The sequence below is a fragment of the Halichoerus grypus genome, chromosome 6 (genome assembly GCF_964656455.1).
Source record: "Halichoerus grypus chromosome 6, mHalGry1.hap1.1, whole genome shotgun sequence".
NCBI lineage: Eukaryota > Metazoa > Chordata > Mammalia > Carnivora > Phocidae > Halichoerus > Halichoerus grypus.
Genome location: NC_135717.1, coordinates 145,651,316 through 145,675,454, shown reverse-complemented (window position 1 = coordinate 145,675,454; position 24,139 = coordinate 145,651,316).

Genomic DNA, 24,139 nt, shown 5'->3' with positions numbered 1-24,139 from the left:
TTTTCTACCCAGGTGGAACTGGGCGAAGGGTTCTTTTAAACTCTCTGAACCTCTGATTTTCAATGTACAAAATATGTGTTAATAGTACTTATCCCATAAGGTTGCTTTGAGAATTAAAGGTATAAATGGAATTTTGGGGGGAGGGGTTGGTATATATCCAATATGTTAAAAGCACTGTGGAAAGATAATACAAAGACATACGGGAGGCAGTTTCTCAGTTCAGAAGCATATAATTTAGTAAAGAAACAAAGCACAAACAAGAGCAAACTTAAAGTCTAATATAGGAACTGAAGGAGAACAGAAATTGAAATGATTTCAGAAGACATGATAATTTCCCATACAGGATTATTCCCATACAGAATGAGTATTATAATCTCAAATTAGTATTTATAATTAAGGTAGTTATACATAAATCCTTATTCATTTAGAAGTAAATGTCCTTGGGATTCATTTAGAAGTAAATGTCCTTGGCATCTAAATCCATGGAAAATTGACTTTTCAATCTCAGGCAGTAATTGACCGCCAAAGAAAAATATACAATTCTGCCTGCAGAAAGGCCTAATTAATTGTCAAGCCCAATCAAACCCATCATTTAGTCAATTTTCAGGATTGTTGCTCTGAGTATAATTTTATAGTCATGTCCAAATTTGAAGTGAAGTAAATTATTATTGAGTACACCGACAATTTTCTCAAGAATTATTTGTACTCGATGCTTGCACTGATTGCATTAATGAGTCCCATGGCACAGACAGACTATCTCCAAACAAAGTCAGAAGAAATTATTACTCTTGAATCCCAGTCTTTTCAAAATAGCTAGTCGTAGCTGCAAAGGTTCCACCATTTTTGTTTTCTTGAAAGATTAGCAATCTGTTAGAGGCTGACGAACCCAAATAAAGCATGGATTGGAGGCTCTGCCTTGAACCTTATCTAATGAGAGAGACTGCTGTGTTGTCCTGGGTTCGCCGGCAAGGAGGGAGGTGTCAAATATTTGTCTGTGGCCTAATTCGGGGCTCGACAGTCACTAAAGTCCTTCTTGGATTCCCTAGCAGGTTTAGTTAGAGAGGCCTATCATGGATCCTTAATTCTCTAGGAAAACATTAAAAAGTGGCTTCTAATTAGCCTCATGCGATGGTAAAAGATTAACCAGAGGGGGTGTATTTTGACAGAAAAGTGTTAAATTAGACTTAGAAACTTCCTGCAATAACCTGTGTAAGATTCTTCTAAATAGACTATGGAGTTTAAAATTAACAGATTATTTTATATATTGCAGCTCACCGAAAGTTTTACTAATTACATGTTTTAAATACACACAGAGTAATAGCACCATCTACTTTTGTGTGTGTGTGTGTGTGTGTGTGTGTGTGTGTGTGTGTGTGTGTGTCTGTTCAGGACTCTATTTAGTAAACATAATTTGATTACCATGAAATTTTAAACCTGGCAGGACATCATAGTTCTAAATAAACTAACAATCACTCAACATTTTGTTTAACAAAGATTTAGCTCTGTGCCAAGCACAGGAAGTATAAAAATGGATAAGGTATTATTGTGCCCCTTACAAATATCAGTCAAGTAGAGAAAAATACAAGTAGATTTTAAAAACTATGTAGGATCACTCAAGTGGCAAAGCAAAGCAGACATTGCGACAGGGCGTGACAGCCGGCAAGAGAACATTGAGGCGTTGAGAGCCCCACGGTCCAGGTGATGAAGTCCTAAAGGCACTAATGGTAAGCCAGGTGATCCCTCCTGAAAGTAGTGATGCTAGGGCTCATACTTACTCAGCGCTCACTCTGCCAGATCACGTTCTAAGGACTTTACACATAACCCATTTAATGCTTAGAGCAACCCCCAGGCATTCATTCAATGATTACCCCCATTTTACGGATGAAGAAACTAAGGCACTGAGCTGTCAAGTGTCTCCCCCAAGGTCACACCAATAATAAGGAGAGCTGGAATTCAAAGTCAGACAAGGACTCCAGAGTCTGCTTTTATAACTAGGAAACCACAGGGAATAAAGAGTAACATGGGTACCAGATTTTTTTCTTAGATGACTGCATGGATGTCATGCTAGTATTAAAAATAAACACCAGAGGAGAATGAGCATTTGGGTGGGGGGACGGGCAATTTTTACTTGTGTTTATGTTGAATTTGAGGGTCTTGTAGATCTAAATGGAGCAGACTGCTGTTAGAAATAGGGATCTGGAACTGGGTTGAAAATTAGAGATGGGCAGGGAGCGCCTGGGTGGCTCAGTTGGTTAAGCATCTGCCTTCAGCTCAGGTCATGATCCCAGGGTCCTGGGATCGAGCCCTGCATCAGGCTTCCTGCTCAGCGGGGAGTCTGCTTCTCCGTCTCCCTCTGACTCTCCCCCCCGCTCTTGCTCTGGCTCGCTTGCTCTCTCTCTCAAATGAATAAATGAAAAATCCTTGGAAAAAAAAAGAAAATCAGAGATAGGTATTTGGGGGGGGAGGCGGAGCATTGTACGGAAGTCATAAAATCACCTAAGAGTGAGTCAGTTCAGAGGATATCCCAGAATGCAGCTGTGGAGTAAATCAATATTGAATATGCAGGCAAGAGAAGGTGAGCCAGCAAAGAATTCTGAATCAAACCAACCAGAGAAGAGAGAAAAGAGATTTCAAATGTCTGGGGGGAGGAGGGATTTCCAGGAAGTGTAAATATCAAGCACAGGTCAAGTAAAATAAGGAATGAAAAGTAATGATTCAATATGGTATTTAAGAAGCAAGAGCAGGGTGCCTGGGTGGCTCAGTTGGTTAAGCATCTGCCTTTGGCTCAGGCCCTGATCCCAGGGTCCTGGGATTGAGTCCCACATCGGGCTCCCTGCTCTGTGGTGATTCTGCCTCTCCTCTGTCTCTGTCTCTGTCTCTCATGAATAAATAAACTTGCGCCTGAAAACCCTCATATACCTGAATGAATCAATTACATTAAGTATTTATACATAGATTGAGAAATAAATTGAAGTTTGATTGTGTGTGTACGACTGGACATATTACTAAATAGGTTACAACTCTTTAATTATTATTCTTGTATCTAGTAGGTAAAGCATCTGTTAACTAATGGAAAGATTAATTTTCAAAGAGAATGTCTATTTCCAAGGAGTGTGCAAAAAGATAAATCATCCCAGTATCAGTTATCATTAGTTTCTTGACATTTTGGCATAGTGATTATCCTCCACAAAGAGCTGAGGAAAAGCTGCCAAAGAATAATGCTCAGAAGGATGGGAATTTTCTTTCTCCTTGCCAATGTAAATATGCCGATGTGTAAATGTTACAATCCTTCATAATGTGTTGTCTGAATACTTTTAAGTTCTCTTTAAAAAGGGGAGGGCATGACTTGAATTTAGGGAAACTGTGGTATTTTATTCTAACTTTGCTTTCTAGGAAAGGAAATCAGGGGATTAAATCCAAAATTTTAAACATTTAGGTTTTTGACAAAGTGATGTTTCCTTACAAGTATAATGAGGCCTGGGACTATATATGACTCTGCTAATTAGTCCAGAGAACTTAGCAGATATTTTTGTTCTGTACATTTATCTGTATATATATTCTACTTCACTAAAAGCTTCCTTTTTAAAACAGGAATGAGCAGAAACTATAATTGCTATGACCAAAGTCTATATTTTAAGTCTCATGATTGTAATAAATCATGAATTAAAATTGGAACGTTTTTCATTCCTTAAATGCAAGAAAAAATTTTGAAATTAAAAAAAAACTATGGACAAACAAACTAACAGTATTTTATATAGGTAAAGAAAATGGAGGGGCCCCTGGGTGGCTCAGATTGTTGAGCGTCTGTCTGCCTTCGGCTCAGGTCATGATCTCAGGCTCCTGGGATCAAGTCCCGCATTGGGCTCCTTGCTTAGCAGGGAGCCTGCTTCTCCCTCTGCCTGCCACTCCCCCTGCTCGTACTCTCCCTCTCTCTCTCTCTCTGGCAAATAAATAAAAAAAAGTCTTAAAAAAAATAAATTTAGACTTACCATCATTTAAAAAAAAAAAGAAAATGGAACTTTTTTCCTGAGAATATATTCCGTGTTGCTCATTAAAATCTCTTAGATTGACAGTAAGCATAGAGTTATAGACACAAATCACTTTGGAGGATTAGATTTAGTAGTTAGTAAAATTAATTGTCAGAAATGACTGGGGAGGGATCTCAAAAATAAGAAATTCCAAATTAAGATCGGTTATAAAAATGACCAAGTAGGTAATACTTACAAAGGTCACAGCTCAGGCTTATCACAAATAAGAATCTATAATGGAATTTAGGAGTTAGAATCTCTCAGTGATCCCATAATTTTAAAATGTCAAATTGGAAATTTTTACTACAAAATAAGCTCCTCTAGAGAAGGGACTATGAAATATAATGTCTTTTTTTTTTTTTTATTACTACTTTCACCTATTTCCATATAGCAAGCACTCAATAAATGTCTGTTGAATAAGTAAATGATTAGTGAACTCTCCTTGGCACAAACTGTTGCCCTAGAAATGTTTTGTTTCTTCCTTTAGAAATTCTAATAAGCTTGTTTCTCTGAGTCATTGGTATTCCTGATATGCTCACTTAACTAATGCTGAAGATGGCAAGTTACTGGAGAAATGCAGGCCTACTTCATGCTGACATCTTACCCAACTGAGTTTAGGGGAAATTTTCCAGGATGTCTCTTTTTGTCAACATGTTTTCAAAATAAAGGGAATGGGGAGAGATTGAGAGAAACGAAAAATATCAATGTGTAGAAGGTACATATCTGTGATATACGTAAACAACCAAATAAGCCCCATGAGAATTAGAGACCTTGGTACTAACCTAACAAGGGTGTTCCTTAAAATAAGGTCCTAGACTTATCCAGATATTTCTCGAGTCCTCAGAGTTATTTTTGGGTTTTTTTTGTTGTTTGTTTGTTTGTTTCTCTCATGATTTTTTTTGCTTTTCTCAAACCCCTACTTCCCCATTTTGAGTGACCTAAGATACCATAATTCCTATCCACTTCTTCTCTCCCCTTTCCCCACCCCCGGAAAATAACTGGTATCTTCCATTGGGAACTTGTAGTTAGTATCACCTTTTTATTAGAAAAAAATGTTTAATTTCCAAATATACTGTAAATATATCTCCATGTGAAGCAAACCATATCAAATGAATTATCAGCTAAGAATTCTTCTCTGAGGTAATTTGAAACCAAATTCAGATCTGGCTGAAGTGCAGAGATCTAGTTTTCTTTAACCTAAAAATGTGTAGTAGCTGAATTCCACAGAAGGATTTGGCAACGCAGTAATATGTTTCTAACAAGGGCCTAATTTCTTGCTATTACCAGTGGTTTATGGTCAAAGCATTCCAGTCAGCACGTTGTAAAAGACATTTGGGAGAGTGGCTCACTTAGTGCCAAACTGGAATTGAAATTTCATTCCTGGTAGCCTATCTGCACACATCTCTAAAGGCATCCTAGTTCTGGTACTGGGATAAACACAAAGGGGGAACGAGAGTAGAAAAGCAATCTGATTCGTGGTTTGTTTTCAAACAGGTTTTCTCCTCTGCTTAAGTGAACTAACCAACATACAATCAGAATGAGGGCTGCCCAGAGAAGAAAGTGAAATTTAAGATCTCTTACAGCACAGGAAACTCAAAAATGTAACTTCACAAACCATTTTTAAAGCCTATAATTTGTGCTAGAATGATTCAGAGTGATGGGCCTTTCTTCCACGCAGCTGAGCGTGGAAGAATGCTTATAACGAATTCTAGCTCATATGAATCCAGACCAATTAAGTGTATATGAAAAAGAGAGTTAACAGATTTGTTATTTACAGGGTTCAACCTTTCCTTTCAGTTTCTCGAGGCCTCCAACAGCTGGTCTGCTGTACTGTGGCTTGAGGTATCTGTTCATTCATTTCTTTTGAAAGCACTTATGAAGTGGGAGCCTTTTAGGAGCCCGGCACTGTGCTAGACTCTAGGGGTGGACTGTACTGGACTCTAGGGGATTCCTGACACCCAGCCACTTATTACCAATTTAGGAGTGAATTAATAGTAAGCCCTTCGAGTGTAGTAAGTGCTGTGATACAAGAAAATCAGGGTGTGATGAGACATGAGGAATAAAAGGATATAAAACCTGATCCATGACATCAGAGAAGGTTTCCTGGACAAAATAGGCCTGAGTCTTAAAGAATAAGGCAGAATCTCACACAGTGAATATTCTATAACTAGCACCTACTATAGTTATTATTATTACTATTACTGTTATTCACACATACAAAAGATAATCATTCATTTCTAGTTCCAACCAATAGTTCATTACACTGGCGTGATGAGTATTTTAGTGGGTACACATTATTTTTTTTAGAAATTAGCGAATGGTGGGGCGCCTGGGTGGCTCAGTCTTGAGCGTCTGCCTTCGGCTCGGGTCATGGTCCCGGGGTCCTGGGATCGAGCCCCGCATCGGGCTCCCTGCTCCGCGGGAGGCCTGCTTCTCCCTCTCCCACTCCCCCTGCTTGTGTTCCCTATCTCTCTGTCTCTCTCTCTGTCAAAAAAAAAGAAAGACATTAGCGAATGGAAAGTGCAGAGCAACAGGTCAGATAAACTTTACTGTGAATATTGGTGGTCTTCTAAAGCTGCTAGCATTACAGTAAAGCACTCTTTCTCTATGTGATCTATACCTACTATCCTAGAAAGTCTAGTTGAATTATTCAATTAGAATTGCAAAGAGATGTCTTTGGCTGGTTCATTCTAGACTTACCTTGTCTCTAGCATGTGGACCTCATACTTCCTAAACTGGGATCCCCTTATATAAAAATGTGTCAATCATGGAAAAGAAAGGAAGCTAGAATCATAACTCAGAGTATTAGACCAGTGGTTAGCAAACGATGACCCATGGGCAAAATTCAACCCATTGTCTGATTTTGTAAATAGTTTTATTGGAACAGACACACCCAGTAGTTTAATGGCTTCTTTCATACTACAGAGGCAGAGTTGAATATTTGGGACAAAGACCTTATGGCCCTCAAAGCCATCTGACTCTTCTTTTTTTTAAGACTTATTTGTTTATTTCAGGGAGAGGGAGAGCACACATAAGTGGGGGGAGGGGTGAAGGGAGGCAGACTCTGGGCTGATTGTGGAGTCTGACTCAGGGCTCCATCTCCCCACCTGGAGATCATGACCTGAGCCAAAACCAAGAGTCGGAGGCTCAACTGACTGAGCCACCCAGGCGCTCCTACAACCTGACTCTTTAAAAACAGGGTTATCTGAACTCTGTATTAGACTATTAAAGTAATTCATAGCAGGTTACACACTTCAATCACTTCTTTCCCACACCCAAGAAAGAAAACCAACCTAAGGCTTTCGTCTCTAAGTATCCACGTGTAAGGGGCCTATTTGAAATAATTAGTCCTTTGAGTCATTTCATATTTGTACTGTATTGAGTTGTTTAAATATTATAATTCTTTTCCTGCTCTGATTAATTTGCTTATCAATTTATTATTCATAAAGTGTCCAGAAAGTATAGGCCTATTCTTGTTCTTAAAGTTTGTAACCTCTCTTTTGTCCTATTAAATTCAATTTTACCTTAAATATGACCTTCATTGATACATGTGGGCAAAGTACTAGGTGGAATGCTTATAACGAATTCTAGCTCATATGAATCCAGACCAATTAAGTGTATACGAAAAAGAGAGTTAACAGATTTGTTATTTACAGTCCTGGTTTAGAGTTTTCATAGTAGTTACAGATCTAAACTGATGAATAACTGCTTAAGTACCTTCACTGTGCATCATTCCAGTGGGGGGCAGTATAGAGTGTTTATAGGATTTAAAGATTCTTTCGATGGTGGGACACCATTGACATGACACTGGAACAGATGGAAGGCTGAACTCTGCTACTTACACACCCAAAGTGTTTGTGGGTCACATGGGTTGCACTTGGGGACAAGGGGATGGCAATTTGGAGCTGTAAGGAGGCAGCTTACGTAAGGCAAGTGGGGTGGGGTTAGGCTTCCCAGGCTCCCGGGGGTTGGCTAATTTGAATAATTGCACCCACTCCACCAAAAGGCGCTGGTCCCAGTTGTCCAGTACTTGGCTCTAGGGTGATTAGGCCTGGTGCACTGAGGTCCTGTGTATGCAAGCCCGAAAAGGAATGTGGTTGATATGTGGATTTAATCAGCTGATTAAGAAGGTAACTAACCAGTCTCTATTAGGGGCTTTGAAACTGGGGTCAAGACAACAATTTAAGAACAACTATATTACACCCTGGAGTCAGACTGCTTAGATTCAAATCTGGCTACAATACTTGCTAATGAGTTGACATTAAGCAGGTTATTCAAACACTTTAGGCCTCAGTTTGCAGATCTTTAAAATAGATAGAAAAAGAATGGCTACTTTTCAGGGCCTGTTGCATGACGAAACGAGAGATCGATATCAGCTGTTTGGCACAGCACCCGGCCCACAGTGAGTCCTCAGTGTGTGTTACGCATTATTATTGGGCCACCTCTACATTTGATAACACAGTATTATGGTCTTTTACGCCAGAAAATACTATTACACAAAATGAGCTTCAGTATAGGTTTTTTTATTATTATTTTTACTTGTGGCTCTTTATAGGAAACCAAATATACGTAGGCTGTCTGTGATGTCTAAACTCATTTTTCTTATAAAAGCTTGTTCTGCTAAAACTCTCCTAATGATCATATGCTGCTCATCATTGAATTGGTTATACAGTGAATCCAAATGCGTAGGCTATAATTTTGAAAATCACAGCTCAAATAAAATGACTTTTTATTGATTTCTTAAAAAGAAAACAGCATCATATAACTTTAATTTTCTGCAATAGCCATAGTAAACTTGAGTTTAACAATGGCCTGCGGCATCTTTTTAAACTTAAAGATCTATTGATTTGTTCACTTGCTCTTTTACTGTAGAAAACAAAAACTCTAACTGTAAGTAAATTTCATCTGAAGATTCTGAAGACAAGACTTTTAGCCGAACATATGCAGATATTATCAATTCTTTCTATATTTTCTAACTGTATGATGTTAAATTGCCAGACCTACTTTAGCCATATTTAAAAATAATTTATAACAGAACATTAAATATTTCTTGGAGAAAGCAAACCTAGAGTTATAAGTGTGATAGGAAATTTGAAAAATTTATGGAATTATAAGGAATCTTTTCTAAATGGAATAGTAACATCTTTGATTCTAGTATTCTAACTGCATTGCTCCCAAATGCAGCCACTTTTTTTTTTTTTTTTTTTTAGTTTTGGCAATAAAGAAACAGAGTAGTCCAGCATGAGATTATGCCGTGGAGCCCAACATGTATAACTTGGTTTAGAAATCTTCGTCTGCTCCAGTGGGCTGAGTCTGAGCACATGGGTTTTATGTAATGCATCCCAACAAGTTTTAAATGAAAATGACCTGTTTTCACATATTTATCATTGTGGCATCCAATCAAGTACATTAGTAACATGAATCCACAACATCTGTGATGATGTAGACTCTTTCCTGAACATAACTTTTTATGTAGCAATATTTATAAAACATTTTGTCAACTTTATTTAATTTCTTATTAAATATTATTCCGTTGTGAGAATAAATGACAACAATTATTAAAGAACTAAGGGATTTTTCTATGTTGACCTGTAATTTTTAATCTAAGATCATTAATTTGTTATTTAATATCCGTAATAGAATATTAAAAGTATGCAGTTTGAACTCCGTATATAAAACACGTAAACAAGCCATACAATGCAAAAGCAAAGAGCATAAGAATCATCCAAAACTGAACACAGCAATAGATATTACTATTTATAAATCTATAGCACTCAAAGTCAGCATACAGTTAGAGACTTGAAGTACTCTATAATTCAGAGAGGTGTGAACTGTCATTGATTCTATAGGATCAGGGAACCATAAATCTGTCCTTAGTAATGATTTGCCTAAAAAGCTGGGGTCTAGATAACCATCCCATTTCCTTATCTCTTTTAGACTGGATCCTGGGTCTTTTGTAGAAATGTATCTGATTAGGTGCTTGCTTAGGAAAATTTATGAAATTTTAAAAAGCTTTCTCTTACTATTTCATCAGAGAATAAGCACTTGTAGGAAGGAGATTTGCAGAAGAAATTTTTATTTAAAGCATTCTGCTGGCAGAAAGAAAAACTAGAGTCAGCCCCACCCTGAATATTTGGACAAACGTTCTTAGAGACTGGCCAAAATTAACATCATGTTCCTGGATTGCTGAATTTATTTCGTGACCCATCAATTGGCTCTGCGTTGCGATTGGCTGCTAATCCAGTTCATTACTCATTCTCAGAAAAGAATGAACTTTTGATTTTGACATAACCTTTATTTTAATTTGGAAAATATGAAAAAGGGAGTGTGATGAAATTAGATTTCTTTGCAACAGTTACTTTCATTACGCAAAACATATTTTTAGTTCATTGGATAAATGGCATTGAACTGAAGCAATAATTGCAATAAATACAAAGAATATTATTTCCCTTAAGCAACAAGCGATCATCAGAGAAAGTCATCTTGTGTTTACCACGAGAGGCCAACAGTTTTCATCTTCAAGCTGCCATTTCTATTTTCCCAGGTCAATTTTTGTATTGGCTCAATTTTGTTCATTGTTTATCATTTCACAACAGTACCCTATCACCTTTGCATTGTTCTGGGCAAGCTATGCCTTAACATACTAAAATAAAAGGCCTAAATTAGGAAATGGGATTTTTTTAGTTTTTAGATGTATCTTCAATTTTTTACCACCTTGATTCTTTTGTCTCTGCTCTGGTACATTTCAGTCTATGTTGACGTAACTCCAAAAGGACATTTGAAAAACATTTAGTGTAACAACAACAAAAAAATGGTGGTTTGCATGGCTATCCAAAAGTTTAGTTGAGCAAACTTTCTTTTTATTTTTTTTTATTACGTTCAGTTAGCCAGCATATAGTACATCATTAGTTTTTTTTTATTTTATTTATTTATTTATTTATTTTTAAGATTTTTATTTATTTATTTGAGAGAGAGAGAGAGAATGAGAGAGAGCACATGAGAGGGGTTAGGGTCAGAGGGAGAAGCAGACTCCCCGCCGAGCAGGGAGCCCGATGCGGGACTCGATCCCGGGACTCCAGGATCATGACCTGAGCCGAAGGCAGTCGCTTAACCAACTGAGCCACCCAGGCGCCCCATCATTAGTTTTTTTAACATTTTAAACATGTTTTTTAAATTTTTTTTATTATGTTCAATTAGCCAACAAATAGCAAACTTTCTTTTTAATTTTTTTTTTTTAAAGATTTTATTTATTTATTTGAGAGAGAGAGAACGAGAGACAGAGAACGTGAGAGGGAGGAGGGTCAGAGGGAGAAGCAGACTCCCTGCCGAGCAGGGAGCCCGATGCGGGACTTGATCCAGGGACTCCAGGACCATGACCTGAGCCGAAGGCAGTCGCTTAACCAACTGAGCCACCCAGGCGCCCTAACAAACTTTCTTTTTAATTGATTGACTTTCCAAATGAATGTATCTGCAGACCACATGATCTGTTTCCAACATTTATCATTTTTGAAAAATTGTGATGAAAAAATTATATCACTATCAAGTGAAAACACAATGCTAAAGTTTCAACAAAAGCTTCTGTTTTCATATAACTTATTACACTATCACAGGAGACAGTCTCTAGTGGCTTGATTACTTTTTTCACAGAAAAGCAGAGTCATTGTTAAGACAGAATAACATGTTTTTTTCCTGGTTAAAGCAACATAAAGTTATATAAGCTATATTTATTAGTCTGTGTAAATGGAGACAGAGAAATCGACTTCTCATTCTTGAGGCAGATTAGCTTTGCATAATGTATCAGGTGAGGTGCTTTCAGCTCCAAGTAGGTCAAAGCTGACAGAGGCCTAAAGCCTTGCTCCTGAAAGTGTAGACCCTAGACTACAGCATCAACCTCACCAGCGAGCAGATAGATTTACTCAATTATAATCTTAAATTTAACGAGATTCCCAAGGGATTCAGATGCACATTACAGTTGGAAAATCACTAGCCTAATCCAGAGAATATTTCATTTCACAGAAATGGAAGGTAGTTTCCAGCATCGCAGACAGTATCTCTGTGTTTTTCTTAGCTTTACACTCATGTTCCAGAAAAGGCTTCCACAGCTCTGGATGTCATGTCTTCACATAACTTTGTTCAGAGACGGGAAGGGCAGTTTCTCTTTTGGTGTCTCTTTTTTGACAGGGAGGAAAATCTTTCACAAAACCCTCTAACAAACCTCTTTCGGTGTCATTGGCCCCTGTCTGGTGATTCCATTAGGAGAGAGGATGAAATTATCAAGATTGGCTAAGACTGACCAAGATTCACTCTGAGGCTAAAAGAGGGTCCGCTTTCCTGGCCACACAGTCACACAGGGGCTCTGCTACTGAGAAAGGGGCGGGAAGAGCAGGGTACCAGATGGGCATCAACAGTGACTGCCAAAACTATTCCTGTTTTCTGGTTCTTTACCCAGACGTGTCTTCAAAGACGTGTCATGAAACTTTCAAATGATACCACAGGAATCCATTTCTGTGATAATGACTGTAATTTGAATGTCAAATAAAAGTCTTCTTAAGACTAGAATAATGCATTGTCTCTTTTTATGACCTTTTTGTAAACAAAATATGGTACACAGTGTGAATGTGTAGAAAATAGGGTTTTTTTTTTCACTGTGATGCACTGTTATTTGTAGATTGAACAAATAAGAGTAAATAGTCTCTCAAATTTAGCTTGAAGACAGGACACAATGAGAGAGAAAAGAGAATGTTTGTGTTAAGTTCCATTCTCAGTGTCTTAAAACACATGAAACAGTTTGACATAGCTCAGTTTTTAAAGCACTTGAGTTATAGGGAAATGAGTTAACAGAATTAATTTAGTCAACAAATACTTACTGAGCACTTACCATGTAACCAGGCATTATTTTAACTGTGGATGTACAGAGACTAACAGAATAGACAAGATCAGGGAACATGTAACTAAATGAAAAGACAGAATAAATAAACCAAAAAAAAAAAAAAAATCAGAAAATAATTACCAAGAGAAAAGAGAAGAAGAGGTGATATAAATTAAAATAACAGTGCTGAAATAAGGAATAGACTTAATCAAATACGAATGTTAAGGGAAGTCTTTACGAAATGACATTTAAGCTAAACGTGAAGCAAAGGGGCTTGCAAGCCACACCACCTGTTTTTGTGCCCTTGAGCTAAGAATGTTTTTTAACATTAAAAATCGTTTTTAAAGGAAGAAGAATTGCATACGAAAATTATATAAAATTCAAAGTTTAGTGTCCATAGATAAAATTTTATTGGAACACAATCACGCTCATTCATTTAGAGCTTTCAATCTCCAATGGCTGAGTTGAATAGTTGTGATAGAGACTGCATGACCCAAAAGACTAAATACATTTACCATCTGGTCTTTCACAGAACTTTGTCCATCCTTGACCTAGAGATAAGCAGAATTCAGCCTTAGGAAGAATCAGGGGAAAAGCTTTCCAAGCGGAGGGAGGAACATGCACAGAAGTTCTAAAATTAAACAAAGCCAAGGGGCAGAATCATAATGACAAGTGGGAACACAGAAAAAAGTTAAGTAGGAGAGATAGGGGCCAGTTCATATAAGGTCTTCTTGTCAACTAAGTGTGTCTACCATGAAGTGCAAAGGGCAACCCATGATGGATTTCAAGCTAGGAATTAATCAATTGCTTACATTTTTGAAAAGATCACCCTGGCTTCTACGTGGAAACTTTAGTAGAAGAGAGAAATCCAAATGGAAAGCGACTTACTGGCACAAGCCAGGCAAGAAGGCATCATGGTTTGGTTAATGAACTGCTTGTTACAAACCCTTGACCAGAGAAGTTCAGAAGTTAAGGGTAAGCACGTAGACACTTTCTATAGCATTTGTTATTCCCAAGACATTCAAGCATTTGATCTGGAGATTTGCCTCCTTGAATAAACAGGGCGTAGGCCGGCTCAGGTTCTGTGGAGCTCACGTTGTGAGTTGCTGGTATTAGGAGCTAGAAATCAGGCACGGGTAGGAGGCCTATGTTACACACTGTGTGATATGTTAGGGTAGGTAGTCAACTGTTACCCAAATGGGAATAAAAAATGGAGAAAGTGTATGCAGTTATTTATTGATATCATATGCTCTGAACTTTACAAAACTGTGACAGGTTGCATTTGAGATTAAGCATTTCTTTCATCAAGAAAAAAAGAAACAGAGAGAGAAAAAGGGAAAGAGGGAGGGAAGGAGGTAAGGGAGGAAGGCAAACTTCAAGTATGCTCTCTTTGGAACTCCAGCCAACGTCTCTGCCATGTGCCTGATTTTAGTTATGCTTCAAACAGCTTTCGATGGCCTCTTGTTCAGTGAAATAAATGGATTATTTTTATTATACCCCACAGGAAAAAAACAAAACCAAAAAAATGAAGCTTAATAAATCATTTGCAAAGTGCTGTGTCAATTGCATCTCTCGCTCATTTTCCCGTCGTGTACTTGTGAGAATTTCACTCAGTATGCACTTGTTTCATGCAGCGAATGCTGGAATTCTTGCCCCATTCCTGTTGGAAGGAGACTAGTTAAAAACCACTTGATTGGACGGTATGTTAACTAGCTGGAATCTAAATAAGACCTTGAGGGGAAAAAAGCCAGTTGAAATGATCAGAGCCATTCTTGCTGTGGAGTTGCTCATAACAGTTTCTCTATCGGCAAAACTTGCCACTGTACAATAGATAAGGGCCAACTCCCGATGGCCCCTTTTAGGAATACTTAAGAAAACTGAACTGATACTAACAGCACATTCAGCACATCATATAGCTGCTTGTTTTTATTGTTGTTAGTACACTCGGCACACAGTCCAAGTTAATGGCCAATTCATGTGAAGTTTAGAACTTTCAGCAGAATGTAAAAGAGGTTAATTGATTTATACTAAGACAGATAAAGGGGCTTTTGTGCAGCTGAGAAGTGGCTAAAACAAATTTGTCTAAGCATGATTCTAACCAAGAAAGACATTAAACATGAAATGTCAGGATAAGATTCTGAATGTGAGTTGAGAAAAATTTTTCATATTTCAACATAATAAAAAGGACTAGATTAAGAGTCAGGAATCTAGAATTCCACTCTATAATTAATCGTGTGACCTGGACAAGGTCGTTTTAAATACTTTTAGCCTCAGTTTCTTCAATAGGATAGGAAAAGGGGGTAATTTTGTTTAATCTGCTTAATTTATAATTATCTAATGTAGCTAAATGAGATAATGATTGAGAACATACTTTGAAAATTGCCCATATAATTTCTTTTTTTAAATGAATTCTTTAAGCGAGCCCTAGAGTCAATATAGTTACTAATCTACTGCAAGCAAAAAAAAAAAAAAAAAAGTTAAACTATTCTGGGCATAAATAAGGTACAAAAGTCACTGAAATATTTCCATGGGTGTCTGAGGAAGGTAAGAGGAGTCAGCGGTATATAAATCATCTCCTACCTACACCATCACTGTTTCTTCTCATGTTGACTTCAGAATTGGAAAGGTTGTCTCATCTCTGAGTGAAGCTTAGCTCCCAGACATAAGACAGATGAAGTAGGTTATCAGCAACGAGATTGGGGAGGCCAGCTTATAACTTTTCAGTTTACAATAGGATCATTTCAAAATTCCACTATACATCTGGACACATGAATTCTGTATAACTTTTTTTCATATAACTTCTATTTTCAAACATATCTATGAAAGGGGGAAGTGGAGATTAAAATATCATTTTGTAATGGATTGTGGCCCCTTGTACCTCACCAGGAGCAAAGGACAGAACAGATGCTGAAACCAGACCGGTATAAAAAAGCAGGAGTTTTAGCCAGAAGCTGAAACACTCTCTTACAAATAGTAATCACAAATCTTTTCTAGGGTGACTGGGGTTATAAAGAAAATGGAAACCCGTCCTCTTAAAGGACCCTAAGAAATAAAGTGTTATCTTTCCAGCTGAGGTTAGAGTTCTTTGTGACCTTAGAGCCAGCAGCGATGGAAAAATCATGTCGAGCTTTAATACGTTCCTCACATGGTAGTCTTTCCAAAGGAATAAATGCATATGTGATTCTGATGACCTCATGCGAGATAGAGAGGTGTTACACAGAGTGGGAGACCAGCAAGCCTTCACTGGAAATCTTTTTCGTGCAGACTGCTGAAGATACTGCCCACACCATATAAATTATATCGAGTTTTTCAAACTTATAGCTGCCTGCTTCTCACTAAAGCTAAAGCCAGCATGGCTATAGGATTTTTGCTGTTTTGACCTCCAATAACAACAAAGACAAGGCATGAATATTGATTGACTTTAAGGGGAAGGGAACAGGAAGGGTTTTTTAGTGAGATGATCCTCAAGGGGTATCAAATAGTGAAGCAGCAGCACATATATATTTAAGCTGTATCTATAAATAAAACGTTCCTCTGGGACAAAACAAGTAGATGATTAAGTATTTGAAAAACATAAAGCAGACACTTCTAACAGAGTCATTAAATGAAAAGAAAATTAGGCAGACTGGAATAATAATAAACCGAGATAGGCTTGTCTAGCCCAGATACAAACAGTAGCGAAAGTCTGGAAGCATTTATCCTTCCTTTGATTAATTTTTACCTATCAGCACATTTTTTAAAAGACCCTTCTAAAGCCATTTCTTGAGGCAAAAGGTAGACTCCTGAAACACAAATTCTAACTTCAGAAAAATTAGCTTTCCCAAAAAGTCTAACCATGTAAAACAATTAACAATAGTTTTAAAAGATAATACAAGTATTTTATATATATCTGATATATATATATATATATATATATATATCCAGAATGTTATGTACATACACACACACACACACATATATATACACATACCCACCTACGGATTTTGCAAAAAAATTTTAAAGCCATCATACACACTTCTTCATGAGCAGTTGATTAATAGATACAGTCATTCTAACCGAATCAAATAGCTGTTCATAGACACATGTCAAATGTTTGAATTTTCCCAACTTGGTCCTTGTGTTGTTAACGTTCCATGTGATGGTCAAATATAGTTCCCTTGACTATTGTAATAAAAGCAATAGTGTAAGAAAAAGAATATCCAACCTGACATGTATCCTTTTGAAGAATATAGCTCTGTTACTTTAAAAATGCAGTTGAGCCATCTTAATGCTTGTGGAAAATGGTGACTAACATAATTTCAAGAGCTATTTTTCAAGGGATAACTCCAAGAGAGAAGCTTTCAAATATGTACACTGTGCTTATGGACTTAATTCATGCTTGTTCCCCCTGTTAACTTGAGTTAGTCCATGGGAAAACCTCTAACACATATACCTTCTCACTATTTGAAACATTATTTGTTTTAAATTATAAAGGAATAATGTACTTTTTAATTTACTTTTACACTGCACTGCTATTGTGTATGTTTGTTTGTTCGTCTTACCAGTTTTAACCAGTGAAAAGAAACACCAAGAGTGTAACTGGAGGATTCTTCTTATTCTCTGCTTTGCACTCTAGCCTTTAGATCTCTGTTTACTTGATGTCTCGGAGCTTCAGTTTCTTCCCTCTCCATTTATGATTTTAAACTCATATTCTCCTGCCTCCTTTGGGAACTTGTACCATTAATCATGCAGTTTCTCACTTTTATCGTCAGAATCTTTCCTTCGACTCATTTCCTCCCATGTGCTCTCATAAATATGCTTATGTTTCCATTGCTGAAAACATACAAACCACACACACACACACACACACACACACACACATACACACACTGACAAACTTTTCCTTGAGCTTATCGCCTCATAACCTACCATCCTGTCTCTATTTCAACAATCTCAAATTCTTTCAGTTCTTCAAAAACTCTATTGTCCCAAAAACATTTTGGTATTATGTGATAATGCCAAGCATGTTCATGTCCAACGACCCAGAATTCTACTCCTAGGTAAATGCCCCAGGAAATTTTCACACTTGGGCAACAGGTGATACACAAGAATTTATAGAGCTGTATTGTTGGTGAAGCAAAATTCTGAAAACAACAACAAAAAACTCCTAATAGATGGACACATAAATTTTGATATCTTTTACACTGGACAATTATACTGCAATGAAAATGAATTTACCTCAGCTACAAGAATAAGCATGGATGGCTCTCAAAACATCAATGTTGAATGAAAAAAAGAAAATCATAAAATAATATATGTAATAAGATTCCATTTATATAAAATTCAGAAACTAACAAAATTTAATGATGTATGAATTAATTAGACATATACACATTTGTTAATAATATAAAGCAAAACAAGTAACATACACTAAATTCATAACAGTAACTATATATTGACTATGTAATATATATATTCCTACTTCTACATATTGAGAAAGAGGGAAGGATACACAAGAATAGGAACACAAAGTGCTTTAATATAATTAGTACTGTTCTGTTTCTTACATGAGGTGGTAAATATATGAAAGTAAAATCTAAATCAAGTTTAGATTATTTAAATAGTTTAGATAGTTTAAATCATATCATGAAAGTCATATCATAAAGTATGATTTATCTTATAATTTAAAAACTCTTATCATCTCTTTTGTTTTTATCCTTTTACATATTTCTCAGCCAGTAATATTCTGTCCCTTTTTTTATGCCCACTCCCCAACCCCCAGAGTTTGCTGGTTACCTCCCACTCATATTCCCTTTCCCATCTTAGTAGTGTCTTTCCCAGGGAGGTCTTCCTTGATCTAAAGTAGGTCAGCTCCTTTGTTATATTAGCCCCTGGCATCTTTTGCTTACATTTTCTTAACGCTCAGCTTACTCGTTAAACCCCTGTTTTCTCCACCAGGCACTAAACTCCACTGGGGAACATAGTAGTAAGCACAGAACCTGATGCAAAATATTAATCAATAAGTATTTCTTGAATTGAATTATGCTCTTTCTGGTGAAACTTATAAGAGCAGTTTATCCTCACCATGAAAGCTTCCTCAGGTCGAATTTACTATTCATTATTCTAAACTATGACTTCCGTGCCCACAAATCTGCTGTATTTGCTTTCAGAGAGGTCACCAGTGACCTTGTAAGGGTCTTTAGTTAGTGTAAATCCTTAAACAATTTGACCTCTCTGGATACTTGATACTCCTAAAGAGAACATTCTATAATTTGCTTAACCATTACTGAATGTTTTGTATGTGTCATAAAATGTGAAAATGCCTCCCTTAGATCAACACACATCTCTCACATACTTCCTCTACTTCTCCTACTTGTCTCCCTTTCTTCCTTGAGCTCCATGTGCTCTCTTGTTTTCACAAAGGATTGCTCCTCGTCCTTGACTCTTCCTATTGGATATATTATGACTGTCCCTTAGTTAAACTGTTCATCATCTTTTTTTTTAAAAGATTTTATTTATTTATTTGAGAGAGAGAAAGTGAGCATGAGAAAGCAAGCACGAGCAGGGGGTAGGGGCAGAAGGAGAGGGAGAAGCAGGCTCCCCGCTGAGCAGGGAGCCCCACGTGGGGCTTGAGATCATGACCTGAGCCGAAGGCAAACGTTTAACTGACTGAGCCACCCAGGTATCCTCTGATCATCATCTTTTAAATTATTACAATATCCTTCTTACTGCTCCCTGCCTCTAGTTACACCTGCACCGGTACATTTTCCACACTCATCTTTCTTAAAGAAAAAGAAAGAGGGGTGCCTGGGTGGCTCAGTTAGTTAGGTGTTGGCCTTCGGCTCAGGTTGTGATCCCGGGGTCCTGGGATCCAGTCCCGCATCGGGCTCCCTGCTCAGCTCAGAGCCTGCTTCTCCCTCTGCCCCTCCCCCCCACGCTTGTGCGTGCTCTCTTTCTCTCTCTCTGACCAATAAATGGATAAAATCTTTAAGAAAAAAGAAAGAAATCCACTGTTATTCCCTCCTTTGAAATTTGTAATTTCCTCTAATGAATCATAGGATACAGCTTAAAATCATGAGTCCAAACCATAAGGCTTCTCACAACATCTGACAAGTGCCTCTCAGCCTCCTCTTCAGGTATGATCCATTGTGCCCTCTGCTTCAATCACTCCAAATGAGGTGACTTTTCTTTAAACACATCCTATACTTACACACGGGGCTCTACTCACATTACACCTTACAGTAAAAGTTCCTTTTACTCTGCTGCCTTATTCAGAAAATTCAACATCAAAGATTCTAAATTGGGGGAAAGAGGATGTCAGAAAATCATTTGAAAATCGGATTAAAAAAGATATTGAACATATTAATTCATATTAATCTTTGGTGTTTTGTAGCATTCCTTGTGTACAGGGATGTACTGCATCCTTGTGTACTGCAATGAAAATGAATTTACCTCAGCTACAAGAATAAGCATGATAAATTTATACCTGTATACACAATTTTACGTAGAATTTCATGGAACCGGTTCTGTCTTATTCATTTTTAATGAATGAAAATGAGTTAAAGGAGTTGAATGGGAAAATACTTTGTAAATATGAGGTACTCTTCCTCCTTCCTCTGAGACAGGAAAATCTTGCTCTCCACTTTATTGCCTATATATAGAACCCAGATGAAATGGTTTTCAATGAATTTTGAACAAATAGGCAATGTTATCAGGTTGGTCACACTTTAAAAACAGTTGACATAATAGTCTCTATCTAGGCCCACATTATATCAGGCAGTTGGGGATTCCATGAAATGATATGCACATTCCCTAACGTCAAATTAGAGCATCCTAGGAGTAGTAAGGGTCAGAAGATAATTACCTGAGCAAAACAGTCACGTAGGAGATTATGGAAAGGTAGCAGGTTAAGAGCACACAGTTCTTATAAGTCATCATCTCTAAACAATCTCTAGCTTCCTGTTCAATAATGAAATCTACCACAAACATGTCCTATGCATGTTAGGCATTATATTAGACCCTAACATACACCTAATTATAAAAGTGGTCTCTGATGTTGAGGTTTCATTATCTGGAGAATTACAGCATCTTTATGTCTAGTTCCCCATGAGATACTTCAGTGAATGATTTATTCCTCACATCCAGACATACATGCTAACCCTGAGTTTCAAGGAGACAGGCCAGCTCTACATACTGTCTGAGCTTGAACATCAGTATCAGCAACTCAGATTACCTAGATGAGTTTGAAAAGCAAAAAAGACATCACAGAAATGCTAGCCACATAATAAAACCTAATGGTAAACAACAAATATATTTTATTTTTTCAGTAAAAGCATGGCATGAAATAATCAACCTTAGTCATATATACGAGCTACTCATTATGATTTTGCTGCATGGAAGGTCATGAGGTCTGAAAAAACCAATTAACTGGGCAAAAGGAAACATTGGCTGGTTTCAAGTGAAGGTAACTCTGTTAAGTCTGAGCCATCAGGCAGTTCTGCAATATTATACAGCAGAATTTTAAAAGACATATCCTCACCCCTAAAATGCTGAGCATATTTTGAAAGAAATGGACTCACCGCTGAGCAATTGAACCACAGAACTTTTTACTACATCTAAGAGGAAACGCGTATTCACTGAACCTGAAGTTTGAAATATATAGTTTTTTACGCTAGACTTCACATTTTTATTGATATTTTGCAAAACAAAACAATCAGATGTGCCTAAACATTTTAAAAGTGAGGTTAGAAAAGGAATAAAAAGATTTTATTTATTTATTTGAGAGAGAGAATGAGATAGAGAGAGCATGAGAGGGGGGAGGGTCAGAGGGAGAAGCAGACTCCCTGCTGAGCAGGGAGCCCAATGCGGGACTCCATCCTGGAACTCCAGGATCATGACCTGAGCTGAAGGCAGTTGCTTAAAAAAAAAAAAAAAAAAAAGAATGAAAGAAAGAAAAGGAATAAAAAATTACAAAACAGTAGCTAAAAAACATGGGCATTCTTGGTAAGCAGTTTTTAGATGGCCATTGGCTTTGTATTAAATGCAACTCAAAATTTCTGAAAGTCTCATTTTGTGTTCATCATTTCCTAAAAGTTACAAGCAATACAAAGCCTCTCATAGCATATTGAATATGCTCAGAACAGGAAAAAATTCATGTTTCTCATCATTATTTTCAGTCCCATCTACCGCCATAAAAGAAATACTGTACGAGTGTGTAGCCATAAAATCCAAAAAACTAACCTCTCAGATTATTTTTTTTCAAAATTATAGAAAATATCTTTTAGATAGTATTATATCTAAGCTTTAAAAAAAAACCACCTTAAATATAATCTAGTTTTGGTTGTATTACATACATTAGCAATAAATAAGTAGATTAAAGGAAGAAACAAGTAAAGCATAGCTTAATATTTTAAATGATTAGGAGGCCTTCAAATTTACAAAATATGTGCAGTTATGTTCACTCATTTAACTATTACAATCTTGTGAATTATGGAACTTTAATCTCAATTTTAACAATGAGAAAAGTAGGCTAACCTTGAAGCAATTGAACAAGTAGTTCAAGACCAGAGATCTTCTAAGTGTCAGAGTTTGGGTCTTACTCTGTAAAGTCTCGGGCTCTTAACCCATCTAGCAGAGTGTCTGAGAATCTCATCAAGAATGGGAAAAATATCAATCTTTAGGAAAAAAAAAAGTCAAAATGAACAACCTGTGAAGTGAGAACAAATCACCTAAAGTAATTTGCAAGAACCGAGAACATGATATACTATATGTTATCCTGTAAGCCTTACGTAGGCATGATATTGCCCTCATTCGATCTCAATAAATACAAATCATTAAAGGAAGAATAGATCTTTCTAGGTAACATTTTCTTTAAAAATGTAAATTAAGAATGGGGAAGCAAAAAACTAAACTTAGCAAGATTTTGCCATTCTCTTGAGTAACATTTAACTGAAGATAGCTCTGAATTTGGCCATCTAACAAGTAGTTCTCTTACCTGAGACACATGGTGTAAATCAGTAGTTAATGCACATTCCAGAGGAGAGATCCAGGAGACCCCTCAACTTACCATGTTACCTACAGCTGCTACAGTTCCTCCCAGTCCAGAGTCCGAGTCCCTTAGTGCGGAGCCCTGATTTCCCCCTACAGGCAAGAGGTTAGCACACCTCAAAATCTTTTGAAAGAAACCAGCAGTTCACACATCAATGATGTTTGAGCAGGTATCCTGTCTCCTTCCTTTCCTTCAGCCATCTTCAGATCATCAAAACAAGCAAACCTAATTGTGGACATTCAGCCCTGATTCTGATAGTTCATTAGGGTCATACTTGAGCGAGTTTTCTGATCATCTTTGAGAGAACAAATATTTTTAAAAGATGCATAGACACTAGGTTTGCTGATCAAAAAACTATTATTATTAGGTAGAAAATCAGGAGCTCAGTGTGGTTTTTTTTGTTTGTTTCCTGTACACAAGGAATGCTACAAAACACCAAAGATTAATATGATTAAATATGGGTTCATTAACCATGATTTCTTAAAACACATTGTAGACTTATACAGAGTAAGTTTAGAGGCTAAACCATGAATTTACCACAGAGCAAAAAAAGTTTTAAAGACATTTAGCAAAACAGAATTCAGCATTTTACAGAGTAATTGTCACACAGTGGATGTCAGATAGTATTTGTTATATGACCTGGGGAAAACTATTTCCCTGTAGTTTGAACAATTAGAAGAACAATGATGAGGAATTATTTGAATTTTATCCATCACACATTTATTGGTGCCAGCTAGGTATAAATCAATCCACATAGATTATACCTGGTGAAAATTCAAAGTTAGAATAAAAATGGTGAATTTTCCAAGGAAATTGCATTCTGATGTTTTCATTTTTCAATTATGGGATGGATTTCAGTCACAACTGCAAGAAAATCGTAGCAGGTAGCACGAAGAAACCTCTAATAGTCTGAGACTTAGAGGAAGAGGTTGCTAGAGAAATTAAGGTATCTGTATTTTAAAAACATATGTATATTATTTATTATATAAAATATTATGATGTAATATGTATGATGATTTAAAATTATTTATCATATTTAATTTTTGAAAGTTATTTTTGCAAAATCTTTTTGCTGTTAGATCGACAATGGGATTTTAAGCAAAATTATAATGGAGCAGTTATTTTAAAAAATACACAGTTTAGATTAAATAGCATGTTAGAAAAATACAAGTCAACAAAATGTGTATTATTGATTTCTTGTGATAATTTTTACAG